Here is a 19,874-nt window from a genome sequence, read left to right on the forward strand (position 1 = left end):
AATCACCACACAATCAAGAAAGAGAACATTGCCAGCATCCTAGAACCACTGCTCCACCTTTTAATGATATTTTCCTTATTCACTGATTCCTCCTTCTCTTTCTTCCAATTTTTTGACTACTGGCATTATGGGTCATTTTAAATTTGCCTAAATTGAATCCTAACGTTTGAATTTTGCATGTGACTGCATTATGTTTTTCAACCATTTTGTTGCATGAAGTTAAAGTATGTTTATTTATTGTATTTCTTTAAAAGAGTATACAAAAAAATTATCTATCATATTGTTGATGGGCATTTGGATTTTCTCAAGTCTTGGCAACTAAAAACATGATTTCTGCAGAAATGCATAATTAAGGAGATATATATATATATATATATATATATATACACACACACATCTGACTTTGGAATTGCTGTGTCATATACACAAATTTCATTTTTTCTTAGATAATGACACAATGTTTTTCAAATTCATTGTAACATTTTAGACTTCTACTGGAGATATATAGAGTTTCTTATTGAACCACATCTTCATCACACTTATAACACTTAGTTATAACTATCTTCAGATTTTAGATACATAGTATCTGTGTGTAGTCATTAATATTTCATGGTGGTTTTATTTTGCATTTATCTGGTTACTATTTAAGTACTACATTTTAAGGTGTTTATTAACCATTTGAATATCCTCTGTTTGGAAATGCCTAATTATGTGTTTTGATTCACTAAAGATCCTTATACATTGTGATGTCATTCCTTCATTGGTTATACATGCTGTGAATATCTGTTCCACTTGTTATTTAACATTTATTAGTATTTTATTTAATGAAATATTTAAAAAAATAATTAAAAATAGACTAATCTGATTAGTATTGATACCTGATGAGCTGATGACATGTCGATTAGGAAACTACAATCTTAATTGTTCCTTCAAGTGTTCATTTAAAATTTGAATTTGGGAAATTGGCTAAAAATGAAATAATTCACTAATGAAATAAGTATTTAACTTAAGCCATTAAAATAGCTTTTTCTTTTAGTAAATTTAGGTAAATACTTCCATTTTATATGAGAATGGCAGGATTGCATTTTGGATTGTGAGGAACATTTAGATTTCCTAATTGAAATCTCTAGGTTACAAAAGCATACTGTGACTTGTTCCCTATTACTTAAACTGGAAAAATATATTGGAAAATGGTGGTATGTGAATAAAAAATTCAGTGTTGAAAAATTATAAACAACCACTTTTAATTTTGTTTGTGTATGAAGAAACTAATACAATGGGAAGACTACATATGATATATTGTGTTTTTCTTGTGTTAGATGCTAAATTAATATCCTACTAGATTATTTAGAATTTCGGTTCATTATTTAACATGTTACATTTTACATATATAAGCTGAACAGATAAAGTTAACTGAGCATAGCATTGATTTTCTATAAATTAGATGTTTTGCTTAAAAAATTAAAGTATTTCACAGAATGAGTTTGTCCATTTAATTTGTATTACCATAGAATTGCCATAACTTTGATTACTTTTTCCTACTTTTATATGTTCTCACTAAATACAGTGATCTGCATTAATTGAAATGTGTTTTTTAGGAGGACATGCACTTACTTGGCACCTTTTCCATGGAACTAAATTAAATCCGATGACATGGTCTCCCACTTCACTAGAGTGGTAATTTCCCTTAATAGGGACACTTGCTGATAATGAGGTGAGGCTCCAATGGGACTTAAGGGTCCACAAGAAGCTCAAAGGTTGTGGATTCCTTTTTTACTTCCAGGACTTCTGTCACCAATTATCTACTCACCACAGAAGTTTCATCACTCTGTAGGAGACATTTAAAACTACTTCTTAAACTGAACTTATTTCAGAATTTTTGGTTACACCTGTTAGGATCTGTAAGAAAGTGCCACTTCTGACTTCCTTCCCATTTATCACTTCAACAGCTCTCCTACCTGTGTGACATAGACTAGTGATGTGGGAGCTAGTTTCTGCCTCCAGAAACAACGTAAAATATCCTGTTCTCTGGCAAAGGTTGCATTTTCCATTCTCTCATATAGTATATGTTCATCATTTTTAAATCTTTTTGATCACCTAATTGCCCACTGAGACTATCAGTCATTACTATGTTGCTTTATAGTAGCTGGGGAATTTTTTTACTCCTATTTTAATGAATCATTATTGACTTATTCACCATAGGAAAGAAAAATTCCTTCTTTCTTGGGAAAGCTATTTTTACTCTAATATAATCTATATTCAAATACATGATAAAGAGATCTCTGAAGAAAATGATGCTCTAGCTTATCCTTATAGGCACTTTTGTTTACAGGGGTGAAAAAAAAGTTAGTTTATATTTGTTTGACAATAATAAAATTAATACCTACTAAAATGTGTATCAGGAAATAATCTAACAGAACTTTCTGGAAGGTTTTATAATATAAATGGCAACATTTATTTTATAGGCATCAACTGAAAGGTGCATTTGCAGTATAATTCTGCAAATTATTGACTGAAAAATAAAATACATCTTGATATAAATTATAAAAGAAACATAAATATATAAGGTATAGGAAAAACAGAGAATGATGGTATAGAGAACCTGAAAGACGAAATAATTTCCACTGTGACTCCTTAAGTGATTGTGGAGCCCCAAATATTCCTCCTCACCTATCCTGCTGAACTCAAACTGCCTAAACACTAGTAGCTAAGCCACAACCCCAATTTGTTGCCTCTACAACTTGCTGCATGATTTATGTTAGTTAAATTGCCCAGTATTTTCTTAAGAGTTTAATTGTTCAGGAAAAAAAAAAAATGACCTCTGATTAACCTTCCCAAATGTGTTTTATAATATTCTAAGTCCCCCAGTCCTCTCAGGACACTCGTCTTAACTCATCATCTATCTATTCTCATGATGCGTTGTTTTTATGAATGCTGTAAATGCCAGACCTACCAGTTTGGAGTTGTTTCCTTCCTGACACAGAGGAAGCTTCAGCACAGTGGCTAAGAGCTTTGCAAGGTTCATAAGCAAAGGCCGGACTCAGGTATTAAAGAGTCGTTTCATTTTGGCCGAGTTATTTTTTCCTTTCCCCTCCTGCAAAAATCAGATCACATTTTATTAATTGATTAACAAAAATATGTATTGCGTTCCTATTCTTTACCAGTAAGTCTATTAGATGTTAGGTACATAATATTCATTCAAGCAGATGTAAACCTTGACCACATGGGTGGTAAACAACAATGAGAAGAACATGAGAGTTTTCCATGTGAATCCTACACAAAAAGTTCAGATGTGAGAACAAAAAGCCACGTTTCTTTATTGACCTGAAATCATATTAAAACTGACTTTGAAGTCCTATCCTACAATGAGGGCAGGGAATTGAATCTAATGTAGTCCTCGGACCGCGCTCCTTTCTCTAGGGCTTCACAACAATACAATTCAACTGTGGTGATAGAAAGGGAGGTTGGGCGCCTGGGTGGCTCCGTTGGTTAAGCGACTGCCTTCGGCTCAGGTCATGATCCTGGAGTCCCGGGATCGAGTCCCGCATCGGGCTCCCTGCTCGGCGGGGAGTCTGCTTCTCCCTCTGACCCTCCCCCCTCTCATGTGCTCTCTCTCATTCTCTCTCTCAAATAAATAAATAAAATCTTTAAAAAAAAAAAAGAAAAAAGAAAGGGAGGTTAATTGCCGTATCTTTATTCCATCTTGGATATCTTTGATGTGCTCACTATCAATGCTCAGTAATACCTTGAGGTTGCAATATGCTAATGTGCAACCTCACATTCACCAGTCTTTTCCAGAACATTTCAAACCACATCATGAGATCATCTGTCTGGAGTTGAAACCACTGCCTCAGGTCTCTGCAAGGTAGTGGTGTATGGGTATTACTCTCATGGGAACACCTAGAATAAATCACCATCGATTCTCCTATTCAATCTTTTCTCTCCTCAGAGGCACTCATCTGTCTCTGTTCTCTATTTGCAAAATTCTTAAGGAACTTAGGTTTCCAGAGAACAAATAAGAGATCCTGTTTTCTGTAAGGGTCTTTTTGTTTTCTTCTCTACAATTCACACCTTAACATCATTCACAAGAAGCACATCTGAGTGAGAGAGGGGCACAGACGTCTGGCTGGTCTGCTTCAAAATAGAGAAAAAAATCATAGAAACAAAACAGTTAATATCTAACATAACATAGTTATCAAATATTAATAATAGCTTAATATGTAGTTAATATTTAATAATACTTCAAGCAATAAGGAATGTCTTTATAATAGAGAGTAACATGATGTTATGGGAAGAGCTGTGTATTATATGGAATGGTCACAGAAATAATCTTTGTAGAGATGACATTTATAGAAAAAGATGAAGTATTTTTTTAATTTTATTTTTTAATTTTTTAATGCTATGTGTAAGGCTGAAGGGAGAACAACTCAAAGCCTTGGAACCTCCATGGTGGAATTCTCTAAGCTGAGAAAGAATTGAAAATGACCAGTGTGATGAGTGTATATTGAACAAAAGGAAAGAATGGTTGAAAGGCCACTATGAAGATAAATAGGGCTCAGGCCATATAAGATCCTGTAGAATATGTAGAAATAATTTTGATTCTAAGTGCTGAGAGAAGGTAATGATATACTATAGTGGACAAGTCATATTATTTTATTTTAATTTTAAAAAAGATCACTTTGGCAACCACAGAGATGTTTGAAATAGAGTAAGAGAGAAAGCTGGAAGATGTGTTAGGAAGTTCCTGCAAGTGTCCAGGCCAGAGATGAATGTGCTGGGGAGAAAAGATAGGAGATCATATTTGCAGTGCACCTTTTGGTTACAAATACAGTTACCACTTAGGAAACAATCAATGTGGGGCACCCCCTCCTGGTCGGGATGGGCTTTTATGTGAGGCAACAGAGATGCTGCTCACACCCAAGGAGCGGATGAACTGTGCTGATAGGGGGCCACTTCACAGGAGCTGCTAAAATGGGCATGAGGATCAAACTGCAAAGCAACCACCACCCCAACAACCTGCTGAAGGAACTCAGTAAGTGCCAGCTCTGGGAAAATGTGTGATGTCGCCATTGTGTTGGGGAGCGTCTCCTTCCTGGCCCACAAAGCTGTGAGGGCTTGTATGGCCGGATGCTTCCAGAAACTTTTCCTGAATGTTGGGCTTGATGCTACCAGGACCTATGTGGTGGACTTTATCACCCCTGCCAACGCTGAGAAGACTCTGAGCTTTGGCTACACATCAGAGGCCTTGACAGACCCCATCAATGTTGGGGTCATCTAAGAGGTAACTGAGTGTCTGGGTGTGGAGGATCTCTTCGAGGCCTGTCCCTCCACCTTCCCTGGCCTGGAGAGCACTGCTGTGGCCACGTTCTGGACCAGCACCAGTGCTACCCAGAGTTGTAACTCAGCAGAACCCACTCGTCCTCTTGAAGAACGCCGGGATGGTGGGGAGCCCATTGGTCCTGATAGGAACTATGTGTTACCTAGTGATGCTGGAGGAAGCTATAAAGAAGAAGAGAGAGATGTTACCAATGACACTAACCATAGCTTTTGTCTGCTGCAATAGCCGCCGCCACCGGAGACAGAAGACCATGATGCCCCTCCTCCTCCCATGCCTATTAGTAGGATGATGACCCAGCTCCCGCCCGCCATACAAAGTTTAGAGCAGTGCAGACTTCAGTAAAAGTAGTTTCTTTCCTCCTGACAGCGCAAATAGACATCAGCAGGGGAACCAATTCCTGTGGGAGCAATAGCAACCTCTCCAAAGATCCTGGCTTTGAGAAGATGGATGAGCTCCAGCTGGACAACCCGGGGGATGATGACTTGCCGTTTGAAGACCCCACTCAGGAGACAGGCATAGCTGAGGAGGTGAATGAGTTGAGAGATACCAGTGAAGACGAGCTGACTTTTGGAGAGAATGATAACTGCGAGAATAAGGCCATGCCCTGCCAGGTGTGCAAGAAAGTTCTAGAACACAGCATTCACTGGATCTGACAGCATGCTCAGGACCCCATGGACCCGCTGACAGACAACCACAAGTTCTGTGAGACCCACTGCTAGCAGCGAAACTCCCAGATGACCCATGTTCTATTCCACATTGGTATTTTCCTCTTCTCTTGTGACACATGTGAAACTAAGTTCATTATCAAGTGGCAGCTGACCCTCCACTGACGGGATGGAACATTTGAGAACAACATCACTGTCCACCCCAATGATCCCGTGACTGGGAATTCTGGGTTTGTTTTCAGGTGCAGCCTCCACGGAGTTGAAATGCGCTGTCTGTGGGAAGGCACAGGCCAAACATCTCCACATGGTCCGGAGCCACGTCCTTGGCCATCAAAACTTGGCAGGTGCCAGGCCTGCGGTATCTGTGACCAGCACCACTTCACCTCTGTAGCCCCAGATGGCACATGCTCTTCACCTCGGCACTTCAGTCCTCTCCTGCTCCGTCTGTGTGAACGGCTTTGTGGCCTGGCACCCCCTAGAGAAGCAAATGGTCATGCACCACAGCCTGGAAGAATGGAAGTCCCCAGCCACTTGTGTGGCCGGAGCTTCAAGTCGGAGCCTGCCGGTCGCTACCGTGTCAGCAGTACAAATACAACGGTAGCCTTGAGGCAAGGCCGGTTTGGGGCTATTGCACTGAGCAGTCCAGAAGTGGAAGCTTCCAGCCAAGGAGTTCCTGAGTGAGGATCCGGCTCTGCAGGGCCGGCCCGGGAACAGCAAGTACAACCGTAAGGTCTGTGGCAAAAGGTTTGGCCACACAAGCGAGTTCAACTACCTCTGGTGGATCCCCAGGTGGGAAGCTGTGGGTGTAAGGGGTGCCACAAGTTCTTCCAAGGTCATGCAGCCATCCAGTGCTGCCTGGAGACGCACTTGGGGGCACTGAGGTACCGCTGCATAGTCTGCGGCCCCCACAGCTCCACCAGCAAGCACGTGGGCGTGCACGGACCTGCTCGACTTCACCGTTAAGCAGACCTTCTTGTACCGTGACCATTGCAAAGAGGCAGCAAAGAGCCTGGACGGCTGACTGGATCCCAGCAGAGACAGGGGAGCTCCCAGGCGGCAGCCAGGATGTTGATTTTCTGATGGCTGGCGTTCCCTCTTTAGCCAAAGTTTCAAATTTTGCCTTGCTAGGAATCCCGTTCTGTCTTGTGTTTAGGGAAGAAAGAAGAAGAAAGAGCACATGAGCTGTTACTGTTCTTGAGAAGCCGCAGTCTTACCATGTTTACCTCCTTACCTGTTCTTGCCCACCAAGGACTGTGTTTTTTATTCTTTCGAGGCTGGTTTAGGGATCTTGTCAGGCAATTGGTGTCGACTAGATCGCCTTCCCCAACCTCTCCAGTTTTAGGTTACTGATAGGTTTTAGGCTGCTAAGAACCCAACCAACAGCCTCACTGAACAGAGGAGGTGGCGAGAGGTTATCACTGTGGGTATTATTGCCAGATTTCCACCTGGGACAGCAGCTATGAGGGAGATTTTGGGAATGTCGTCGCTCAGAAAAGACGAGTCGGCAGGACAGCTGGAGGGCTGGAGGGGCCTGCTTGTTCCAAGACTCTAATCTGCTGATTGGACAGGAAAATCTTTTGGCAGCTAGATCCGAACTGGGGTCAGCAAGCTTTGGGGTGAATCCTTGTCAGCCAGAAGAGTAATTGTGTGGTGCCAGCCAAAGTGGCAGCCTGGATGGGCAGAAAGGGAGGTTTCTCTTCTCTCCTCAATTCCAAAGAAACATGATTTTATGGCGTGACAGCCCAGCATGTCAGGCCTTCCCTGTGGGGTAAAGAGGACAGGGAGCCACTGTGATATAGTCACTTGTCATCTGGCTACCTCCATTGACCTTAATGGTCCTGGTGGAGAGGTGGGGTGTCTCTGAAAGCCCAACCTTGCCTTAATTTACATCCAGTCTCCCACCTAGAAGTGTGTTTGGCCTGTAGTACGGATGAGAAGACCCTGAGGTGGGAGAGTAGTGGACTGTGAGCCCTTCATGATTAAAGAGGCCCAAGGAACTGGTGGTGTGTAGAGGTTATGTGCATTCTGTTTGTCCCAGTCAGGTAGCCAGTTGTTTATTTTGTGCTAACTGGGCAGGAGCTTTGGCAGTTCACCTTTGACCTGCGGGAATTTATCCTGATCTGTCGTTATGTCCCCACCAGAGGGCGCTAATGGACAGCAGCTGGCTCAGGCCCTACCTAGGTGACTGGGGGAAGCATCTATGCAGTCTTTGGGGCTGGTTGTCTCTGTTCTTCATTGACTTTTGAGGGGGTCTTGCCCAAAGAAGACTTGAGGGTGAGGGCCTGCGGATCCCACATATTCACAGGGTGGCACCTCAGGAACACCCTACCTCACTCTGCTTGGCTGAGCTCTGGGAGTCCCTGGCCTTGGGCTTGATACTGACCTTGGTAGGACTTGGCAGGATCCCGGGGCCGTTTCACAAGTAAGTGGTTTTAATGAACTCACAAAGCCTTTTTGTGCATTACTATTTATTTTTGCCCTTTTTTTTTTTTTTTTGAAGATTCTATTTGTTTATTTGAGAGAATGAGAGAGAGAGAGCATGAGAGGAGAGAGGGTCAGAGGGAGATGCCAGACTCGATCCTGGGACTCCAGGATCATGACCTGAGCCGAAGGCAGTGGCTTAAGCAGGCGCCCCGATTTTTGATTTTGTATACATATCGCCCAGCATCTGTTTTGGGTAAGTGACTTCAGGAAAATGAGTTTCTCCCCAGCAAGTAGCCATATTCTGGGGATAATTCTGACCAGAGATTTGGGAAGCAGGGGCTAGAACTAGGGGGGAAGTATCAAGTCTTTAAACAAGAAACAAGAAAATTCTTTACTTTCTCTCCAGATAGTCTCTTGCAGGATAAACCCAGAGCACCTGTTAGGTAATGCATATGAGTTCTAGAAAGTTGGGGCTTGTTGAATTCCTGATCTTTTATCACCCAGAGTAGACTGGGGCTGGGTTGAAGGAATCAAGTCACGTGAAGGACCTTTTTGCACATTTTCTCATCCTTCCTAAATTTGGAAAGCTATACTAAGACATACAGGTGAACCAAATCTCTGTCCTTGTTGGACCTGCTGCCTCTCCCCTGGCTCGACATTGATAAAACCTCCAAAGTTGAGGTGCATGGGTCCCTGGTGGGGTGAACGCTACTGGAAAGGATTTGTGTAAGTGGCCACTTTCCACCATCTACATTCGCCTTGTTACATGTTCCCTCAGGACGGTCTTGTTAGAAAGCAGTGCTGAGGCTTTTTATCCCTGATGGGCTTCTCCCTTTCTTCACCACTCTGACCATTAGAGATTCAAGAAGGAAAATGTGTAAAAGATGACAGTCCCATTATCTGCTACCTTTTTAAGCCTGAGTGGTCCCTCCCGGACTGTTAGTGAGGACTAACTTTTGAGTAGTCAGATTTGAGAGAGGTGGTACCTCCCAGAATACAGCCAGGTAGCTGAGAATGGATCCATGTGCTGGAGAAACCCTTTTTCTTAACAGAGGGCATCGTGGATGCTGGATTGTCTGTATACCGAACCTGAAACTGTGAATTTTCCCTTTTTGCCAGTAAACCAAAAATCAAATCCTTGAAACTTTGCCCCTGAGACACTAAATAAAAACTGCACCCCTTGATCCTCCTGAGGCCAGCTGGTTGAGCAGGGTGGTCCAGTTGGTTGTTGTCAGATAGGTAGCAGGGTCAGCAGCTCCTGAGGCCCATTGGCCAAACCCTGTTCCTCTGCATGTCCCTATATTCACACTTGACCTCTCCCTCTGTTTAGAGTCCTGTTTGCTGCCTCTGCATCAAGATCACCTTTCTCTGAATTGTTTCACTCGAAACACTATATTGTGGCAAAGGGATTTGGGGATAACTGGTGTAATGTATTCCATTTGTTTTGTTTTGTTTTGTTTCAACCTTTCCTTTATTGAAGTTTGTTGCCCCTCTGCCCTGGAGCCCAGTTAAGCACTGTCTCCTGCCCTATTATTCCAAGGTTCTCTTTGATCCTTGAATGTCTTTTTTTTCTTCCTTTCCCCGCATTTTCTTGTACTGTACTCAGGAGCAGCTGCAGAGCCCTTTGTTCAAAAATTAAGAATTTTGAGAAGGCAACCATAGAGCATGCGACCATTCCCCGTCTGTTCCTTAAGGGAAAAAAGTAACCTTTGCATGGCACACTCGTGAAAACAGCAGAGGTTGCTTATGGCCAGAAGAGGGCATCTGTGTCCTGTGTCCCCTGTGACTGACTGACGGCTCACGGAGGGTACTGCGCCACTGGAAATCTCTGCTGTACCCTGGAATTTGGTCCTACCTTTTTTTTTTTTTTTAAAGATTATATTTATTTATTTGAGACAGAGAGAATGAGAGAGACAGAGAGCACATGAGAGGGGGTAGGGTCAGAGGGAGAAGCAGGCTCCCCACCGAGCAGGGAGCCCGATGCGGGACTCGATCCAGGGACTCGATCCAGGGACTCCAGGATCATGACCTGAGCCGAAGGCAGTCGCTTAACCGACTGCGCCACCCAGGCGCCCTGGTACTACCTTTTAAGACTCCATGGAGTCTCTACAGGTTATAGCTAGTTGGTAAAAAAGGTGGGGTGGAGCACCTGGGTGGCTCAGTTGGTTAAGCCACTGCCTTCGGCTCGGGTCATGATCCTGGAGCCCCGGGATCGAGTCCCACATCGGGCTCCCTGCTTGGCGGGGAGTCTGCTTCTCCCTCTGACCTCTCCCCTCTCATGCTCTCTCTCATTCTCTCTCTCTCTCAAATAAATAAATAAAATAAAATAAAAAAAAAGAAGGTGGGGGTGCTTGGGCCCAGGTGACACCTAAGAACCAGGACATTGGTTAAAATTTCTTTTGACTTTCTTCTCTTCTGATCTATTAGTGCTCTTTTATCTCCAACAAGCCTTCTCCCCAGTCAGGTTTTGCTACTGATCAGTTTCCTTCCTCTTCTGGCCTCCTGCTGTGCCCTATTCCTCAGACTCCTCGACTTTGGAAGTACATTTAAATCACTGTATAGATGAACACTGATTTTGTTGGAATGGGAGTGGGTTGTGCCGAGAAGGCTGTGCCCATCTAGGGAATCCTTATCCCTACATCCTGCATTGATTACATCAAGAAGTGGAGGGCACAAAGCATTTGTTTCATTGTGATCACTCACCATAAACTTAACATCAGAATGAAAATGAAACGGTCTTGATTCCGATGTTTCTTTAACACCCTTCCCCTGTCCTGTCCACCCTCCCCTCTCATCTCTACTGGCGAAAGTCTCTTGTGAAAACCAAGAAGAGTTGTTAATGTCTAACTCCTTCCATTACATTAAAAAGCACTGACTTCCTAATATTTAAGTGTTTACTATCTATTGCTCTAAGGTTTTGTATATTTTGTAAGCTAGCCCCCAATAACAGATGTCTAAAATTGCTGTAAAAAATAATCAATATAATTTCTATCAACATCACAATGATTATTTTTAGAGAATATTTTATTATCAGAATTAGAAGCTAATGAATCTTATGTAGAAAAGAAGGAATTATTATTATGGCCAGGAGGTTATCTAAAATCCCTTGATTGTTTCTTCTGGATTTTATGTTATTTGCCAACTTTTTACAATTTGTAAATTGTTTTTTTTTCCACATATATATTCAACATTGTATTTAATTTCATTTAACACAGTAAAAACATTTATTAAAGAAACTTCCATTACTGTAAAATCTTCATGTCCTTTAAACACAAATCAGCAGTCCTCTATGTCATTTGTGATTTGGAGTCTACACTATATGAAAGCAACAAAAGTAAAGAATTTTTGTTTCAATTGAAATTCTATTATTCTTAAGAAGATTGCTTGAAATAACCGCACTATCAACTAATAACTTGAAATATGTTAGTAATGTTTTGAAAACATATGAGAATCAATTCATTCAAGGATTATAATATTTATTTTGAAAGGATTACTATGTAGCAAATATAAGCATATTTCTATGTTTATATTTGGTGTAAATGTATAACACAATTTGGCATGTAATTAGCAATAAGGGATTCCTTATACTAAAAATCAAAGACTAAGAACCTGTGGAATAAATAAATAATGTTTTATGAGGAGTATATGAACGTTTACATTGTAACATAATGAGCTATTTCCCAGACTAGAGCATTAGCATCAAGGCAAAAATGGAGGTTATCATGATCTGTGGTCTATAACCTAAGAAACTGAAACACTTGTCTCATTTAGAGGTACTAAAAACAACTTTGTTTTTCAAATTTGGGTAAAATGTTGGTACCAGTGGATGGATATAAGTCATGTATGAATATTGTAAAAACCAGACCAACCACTACAAAAGTATAAAAACTGATACTTTCAAAACACTATAGATAAAACAAGACTGAGTCTTAAAAAATATTCAAGAAACCTTCAGAAAGGTAAGAAAAGAGAAACAGAGAAACAAGAAACCCAAGAAAAAATTTTAAACACATAATAAAATAGCAGACCTAGGTGTCACCAATCAATAATTACCTTAAATGTAATTGATCTATGCATCCAATCAAAAGACAGAGCTTGGCAGAGTGGTAAGACAAAAATACCACCGTACAACATGCTGCTTTCACCACTTTAGTTAATTCTTAAATATTTTGTTCTTTTTGATGTTATTATAAATGGAAATGTTTTCTTAATTTTCTTCTTACATTGTTCATGGTTTGTGTATAAAAAATTAAACTGATTTTTCTGTGTTCACTCTGTATCCTCCTACTTTGCTGAATTTGCTTATTACTTCTAACAGTTATTTTGTGGAACTTTTAGGGTTTTCCACATACAGGATCACGACACTTGTAAACAGAGGTAATTTTGTTTCTTCCTTTTCCATTTGGGTGGAACATGTAAGTTAAGTCTGCACCACATAAGATGGGCGGGACTTCCCTCAAATAATTTGAGATTTTATTTTGGTGATATTGGAGAAATCACGAAGATTTATCTTAAAAAATTGATTATAGGGTTGTGTTTGTTTTTAGATAATTTGAGGTAATTCCTTAGACAATTTAAGATTAAGTGCAAGAGGTATGAGGAATATTTTCTAACTAGACTAATGTGTTATGCCAGGCAAGAAATTATAAGCAACCAAGTCAAGACAGCAGCATGAGAATAAAAAAAGTTATTTCTTGGGAAAATTAAAGGTACATTTATATTAAAATTGTTATTATTTTATCTACAAATGATAATGTTAGTGATGCACCCATTGAGAAATGAGTAAGTCAATCCATACATATATAATGCTGTGGATACCTACACGGAAAAAAAGATATTGAGGTAAAGTCTTCAAAAATAAAATAGACTGTGATTTCTATTATAGTGGTATATTTGAAAAAAATTATTAATAACAATATTATGAAGTCAGAGTGACATAAAATCTCTCTTAGAAGAGTTAGAAAAGCCACAGACACCGTTGTTCTCTGCTTTATTGCTTAGCATATTAAGCTGCAGGACGGGAGTACTACGTGCTGTCAGCCTGTAGGTTACCTGTCACAAGACAAGCAGCCTTTGTGCTCTGATATTTTGTTTACTCACACAGCAATGTCTAGACACGTTATATTGTATGTATGTTTTTAAATCCTGAATTCACTTACCCTATCTCACATTGTTGCATAAAAAAAAAAAAAAAAAGAAGGAAACAGACCATGGAAAATGCTGGTACTTTTTCCTTGCTCATGCTTCGAAAGATTTTTAAAAATTATAAAATGAATACAGGAGAGACTACAGAACACCACAGCTGGAAAAAGCTCTAGATGACCATCAGTGAAAAACAATTATCAACCTATTGAAAATGAATGGGACTTAATTCCATGGAGACAAGCCTGACAAATGTAGTGAAAGGGACTCAAGGAGAAATAAATATCAGGGAAAATGGACCTGTCTCACTAAGTCATGTTCAGACTGTTCAACAGCCTTGTATAAAAGTGAGTGGATCCTTCTTCATTTTTAATATTCAGACCTTGACCAGCTTCAAAAACCCATGTGTATATTGGTGCAATTATGAACATAGTGAAAATTCAAGAGCGTCTTATTAACCACCTGATTTTAACCAACACATTTAAGTTTGCCTAAGAAGTAGAAAGAAATATTAATGAAGAGTGGCATTAATAGTAATCCTTGCCCTGAATTCACAAAAAACTGGCAAATATTTGGAGTTACTGATAAGTAGGAAGCATATTGTAAACACTCAAGACCACATCTGAAACATGAAATCCATAAGACACTATTAAGCAGAATGTCTCATTCTTGATATCAATCCAATTCGTTTATCATTTCCTGAATGCTTAAATTTTAAAACCTTAGTTTTCATGTTACTGTAATATATCAGCAGGTTAGTTCTATAATCAACCTAATAACCATAATTCAAAAACTTCTAAATTATGTGTAAAACTTAGAGACAAAATGATTTAATCTGTACTAATTAATAACTTTCTCTCATTTTGTCAGTAGAGTGACTAATTGAAGTACCTTGGTTACAACGCCGCTGATCTGTCTTGTGATCGTTTCAAACCCTTTTATAAATTTTTAAAACCCATCAAACTATTTAATTTTAAATTATCAGCTAACTAAAATGCTAGTTTTCTCTCCATGTTAGTTACTTAGGGCTAGTGTGACAAATTATCAAAAATTTGGCACTTAAAATAATAGCAATTTTTTTCTCCCAATCCGGAGGCTAGCGCCACACTCTTCCAGGGATTTTAGAAGTAGTTCATTGACTCTCTCAGCTTCTGGAGTCAGCATTCCTTGTTTTGTGGTTGCATTTTTGCAGTCTCTGCCATTGTCCTCATGTTGCCTTCTTTCTGTACCTGTCTCATCTCCCTGTCTTGCTTTTTTAAGGATACTTGTCACTGGATTTAGGGCCCACCTGGATAATCCTAGGACAAACTCCCTTCTCTCAAAATCCTTAATTCAATCCCATATTTTACCACAGAAAGCAATGTTCACAGATCCCAGGGGATACAAAATCTGTCTTTTGGGGGACACAATTTAACCTGTTACATCCTGTCATTTCAATTACAAGTAAGGTTCGATCAATTTATGTTCTCTCAAAACATCATTTTTAACTATAATTTGTGATTAAAAATGAGTTTGTCAAAAAGGAAGATAGTACAATTTAGTTGACAATAGAACAAAGATTTTATACGACCTGAACACAGTGTTTTTAAACTTTTTCCTTTAACAGTTGCTGAAGAAATCATTTTCTATGACTTACCTCATGACCTAGCTGCATGTGTTTCAAAACATCTGTATTATCAATTTATGTTTTAAACAATGTAGCCCCAAAATGAGGCAGAAAGCAAAGCGCAGGCATATTTTTTTTTTTAAAGATTTTATTTATTTTTTAACAGAGAGAGAGATACAGCGAGAGAGGGAACACAAGCAGGGGGAATGGGAGAGGGAGAAGCAGACTCCCTACCGAGCAGGGAGCCCGATGAGGGACTCGATCACAGGACCCTGGGACCATGACCTGAGCCGAAGGCAGATGCTTAACGGCTGAGCCACCCAGGCGCCCCGCAGGCATAATTTTTTTAAAACCAGGTACATTTGGTGATAGGCTAAACCTAACTTTTAACTTTTAAGGAATTTTCATTAAAAAAATTATAAAACTATTGAGGATATTATTCAGAGACCTTTCATTGCTATTTTATTGAATTTTTTTTTAAAGATTTTATTTATTTATCTGAGAAAGAGAGAATGAGAGAGACAGAGAGCACATGAGATGGGGGAAGGTCAGAGGGAGAAGCAGGCTCCCTGCCGAGCAGGGAGCCCGATGCGGGACTCGATCCCGGGACTCCAGGATCATGACCTGAGCCGAAGGCAGTCGCTCAACCAACTGAGCCACCCAGGCGCCCCTATTTTATTGAATTTAAATGAAGTTCCAGTTTTGAATGTTTTACAGTAATGTGCTTGATATGATTATAATTTCTTAGTTTTTATCCATTTACACATTATCTCATTGTAAACAAAAATTTGTGAAAACACTATGATTAAAATATTTCTTTTGTCAAATGTAATACTTCAGTTTTCTTGCTTTACAAGTAGAAAATTTCTTTCTGATTATATTATAGTTAGACACTTCTTTTCTAAACATTATTAAATATATATGCCTATTTTTTTCTCAATACACTTAATAATTTAAGTAACTGGTCACCATTCAATTACTCTCTTTAGATTTTATCTTTTAAAATTAAATAACAAATGAGTACACAAAACTAATGTTTTTCATCTCATTTGTTTACTTCATGTGTGATGAATTAATTTATATTAAAAGCATAGTTGTGACTTATAGGTTATTAATAAATAGTTCTCACAAATCCTGTAAAAGTCTATGGTAACTGCATATAACCATCAAAATTTTCACACCTACATTTGAGTTTGGAACAATGGTTACTTCGAAAAATATAAAACCATTTCTTTGAAGAAAATGAGAAAATCTTCAAGTTTGAAGTTTGAATTGGAGCTGTATTTAAATTACATATTTATATTCACATGTAAATATATATATATTTTAGACAACATTAGTTTGTTTTTCTATTTCTAAGAAGTCTACAGATATTAATGTTTAGAAGGCAGGAAGACTAAGTCAAGAAATGAGATTGCAGGGGCACCTGGGTGGCTCAGTCGTTAAGCGTCTGCCTTCAGCCCAGGTCATGATCCCAGAGTCCTGGGATCGAGCCCCGCATTGGGCTCCCTGCTCCGCAGGAAGGCTGCTTCTCCCTCTCCCACTGCCCCTGCTTGTGTTCCCTCTCTCGCTGTCTCTCTCTCTGTCAAAAAAATAAATAAAATCTTAAAAAAAAAAAAAAAAGAAATGAGATTGCAACTTATTTTGGATTGATGCATTAGAAAAATTGTATTGTAAATAGTTCATAATTTTGCCTAGACACAGATACCACCACCGTCTCCCATGGTTAGTAATTGCAACCTGAGTAGGACGGAATGAAAATTGTTGAAAACCCCCAAACCTGTAAAAAATTAGTATCAGATTGGGGTGCCTGGGTAGCTCAGTGAGTTAAGCATCTAACTCTTGATTTCAGCTCAGGTCATGATCTCATGGGGGTGGGCTCAAGCCCCACGTGGGGCTCTGCGCTCTGTGGAGAGTCTGCTTGAGATTCTCTCCTCTCCCTCTGCCCCTCCCACCCACTCGCATGTGCTCTCTCTCTCAAATAAATAAATCTAAAAAAAAACTTAAAAAAGAAAAAAGTACAAATGATATTTTCATATGTATAATACAAGATACACTTTCGTGTTCTTTGCCATTATTTTTGAAATACCCTTAAAGCCATCCCTCCATGTGTTCAATTAATTTTCTAGAGTAGGCTCGCAGAACTCAGGGAAACACTTACTTACGTTTACCAGTTTATTAAAGGATAGGATAAAGGATACAGATGAACAGCCAGATGAAGAGAGAAATAAGGCAAGGTCTGGAAGGATGCTAAATGGGCCTTTTTGATCCCTTATGTTAGTACAATATTTCTATATGGGTGAAGTCACATGAAGATGCACAAGGACTGTTTGAAATATAAAAATGCCACATTTTTTTTCAAGTTTTTATTTAAATTCCATTTAGTTAACACATAGTGTAATATTACTTTTAGGAGTAGAATTTAGTGATTCATCACTTACATATAACACCCAGTGCTCGTCACAAGTGCCCTCCTTATACCTATCATCCATTTAGCCCATCCCACAGCCCACCTCCCCTCCAGCAACCCTCAGTTTGTTCTCTATAGTTAAAAGTCTCTTTTATGGTTTGCCTTTCTCTTCCCTCCCACTATGCTCATCTGCTTTGTTTCTTAAATTCCACATATGAGTGAAATCATATACATGTCTTTTTCTGACTGACTTACTTCACTTAGCATAGTACTCTCTAGCTCCATCCACATCATTGCAAATGGCAAGATTTCATTCTTATTTATGGCTGAGTAATATTCCATTGTATATATATATGCCACCTCTTCTTTATTCATTCATCAGTTGATGGACATTTGGCTCTTCCCATAATTTGGCTATTGTTGATAGTGCCGCTCTAAACCTCAGGGAGCATGTGTCCCTTCAAATCAGTATTTTTGTGTTCTTTGGGTAAATACCTAGTAGTGCAATTGCTAGGTCACAGGGTAGTTCTGTTTTTAACTTTTTGAGGAATCTCCATACTGTTTTCCAGAGTGGTTGCACCACCTTGCATTCCCACCAACAGTGTAGGAGGGTTCCCCTTTCTCCACATTCTCACCGACACCTGTTGTTTCCTGGGTTGTTAATTTTAGCCATTCTGACAGGTGTGAGGTGATATCTCATTGTAGTTTAGATTTGTATTTCCCTGATGATGAATGATGCTGAGCATCTTTTCATGTGTCTATTAGCTATCTGGATATCTTTAGAAAAATGTTTGTTCATGTCTTCTGCCCATTTCTTAACTGGGTTATTTGAGTTTGGGGTGTTGAGTTTGATAAGTTCCTTATAGATTTTGAATAGTAACCCTTTATCAGATATGTCATTTGCAAATATCTTCATTCAGAAGGTTTCCTTTTAGTTTTGTTGCTTGTTTCCTTTGCTGTGCAAAAGCTTTTCATCTTGATTAAGTCCCAAGAGTTCATTTTCACTTTTGTTTTCCTTGCCTCAGGAGACATACCTAGTAAGAAGTTGCTATCGCCGAGGTCAGAGAGGTTGCTGCCTGTGTTCTCCTCTAGGATTTTGATGGATTCCTGTCTCATATTTGGGTCTTTTACCCATTTTGAATTTATGTTTGTGTATGGTGTAAGAAAGTGGTTCAGTTTCATTCTTTTGCTATCCAATTTTCCCAACACCGTTTGTTGACCAGACTGTCTTTTTTCCAAAAGATATTCTTTCCTGCTTTGTTGAAGATTAGCAGACCGTATAGTTGTGGTCCATTTCTGGGTTTTCTATTCTGTTCCATTGATCTTTGTGTGTGTTTGTTTGTGCCAGGACCATATTGTCTTGACCGCTACAGCTTTGTAATATAACTTGCAGTCTGGAATTGTGATGCCTCCAGTTTTGTTCGATTTCTTTGGCTATTCAGGGTCTTTTGTGGTTCCATACAAATGTTAGGATTGTTTGTTCTAGCTCTGTGAAAAATGCCGGTCGTATTTTGATAGGGATTGCATTAAATGTGTAGATTGCAGGGAGCCTGGGTGGCTCAGTTGGTTAAGTGTCTGCCTTTGGCTCAGGTCATGGTCTCAGAGTCCTGGGATGGAGCCCTGAGTCAGGCTCCCTGCTCAGCCAGGAGTCTGCTTCTCCTTCTGCCCACCCCCCCCCCGCCGCCCATGTTTTCTCTCTAGCGCTCTTTCAAATAAATAAATAATATTTTTTAAAAATTTGTAGATTGTTATGGTGGTATAAACATTTTAACAATATTTCTTCTTTAAGATGCCTCATTTTAAACCACATAAAGATTGATAAACAGTCTTGATATGATAAACTTAAACAGCAAATATTTACACAATTTTAATTCATCAGCAAAAGCTGATATAGATATAGATGCTCAATTCTCAGTGAATTTGGATGGTTGGGCGGATGGATGAATGCGTGGACAGATGGATGATTGGTTGTTGAAGAAGATATCATAAGGCACTTTCCTAGTATTCTAACAGGACCTTGTGAAAGTATAGAGTAAAGTGATATTCTTTCTTCCTGTGTGCTCTCTCCTAGTTTTGACAAAACTGTTATTCCCCTAGTTTCCCAAGACAGAACTTTGTATATAATCCTTATTTTTTCTCTATCTCTGTCTAATCCATTTCAATCACTTAATTAAATCAGTATAACATACCAATAAAACAAGGAGTAAAACAAATATGAGGGAAATAAGTATTTTCTAACATTAATTTATTTAACATGAGTGCATTTTATGTAATAATAATTATGTAAAA

The 19,874-nt window shown here is 39.3% G+C and overlaps 1 pseudogene; it reads left to right on the forward strand.

Annotated features, from left to right (window-relative positions):
- Positions 1–4,971: 4,971 nt before the first annotated feature.
- LOC118009663 lies at positions 4,972–7,024 on the forward strand (annotated as a pseudogene).
- Positions 7,025–19,874: the final 12,850 nt, after the last annotated feature.

The sequence above is a fragment of the Mirounga leonina genome, unplaced genomic scaffold, assembly GCF_011800145.1.
Source record: "Mirounga leonina isolate KUSES-001 unplaced genomic scaffold, KU_Mleo_1.0 Mir_127, whole genome shotgun sequence".
Classification (NCBI taxonomy): Eukaryota; Metazoa; Chordata; class Mammalia; order Carnivora; family Phocidae; genus Mirounga; species Mirounga leonina.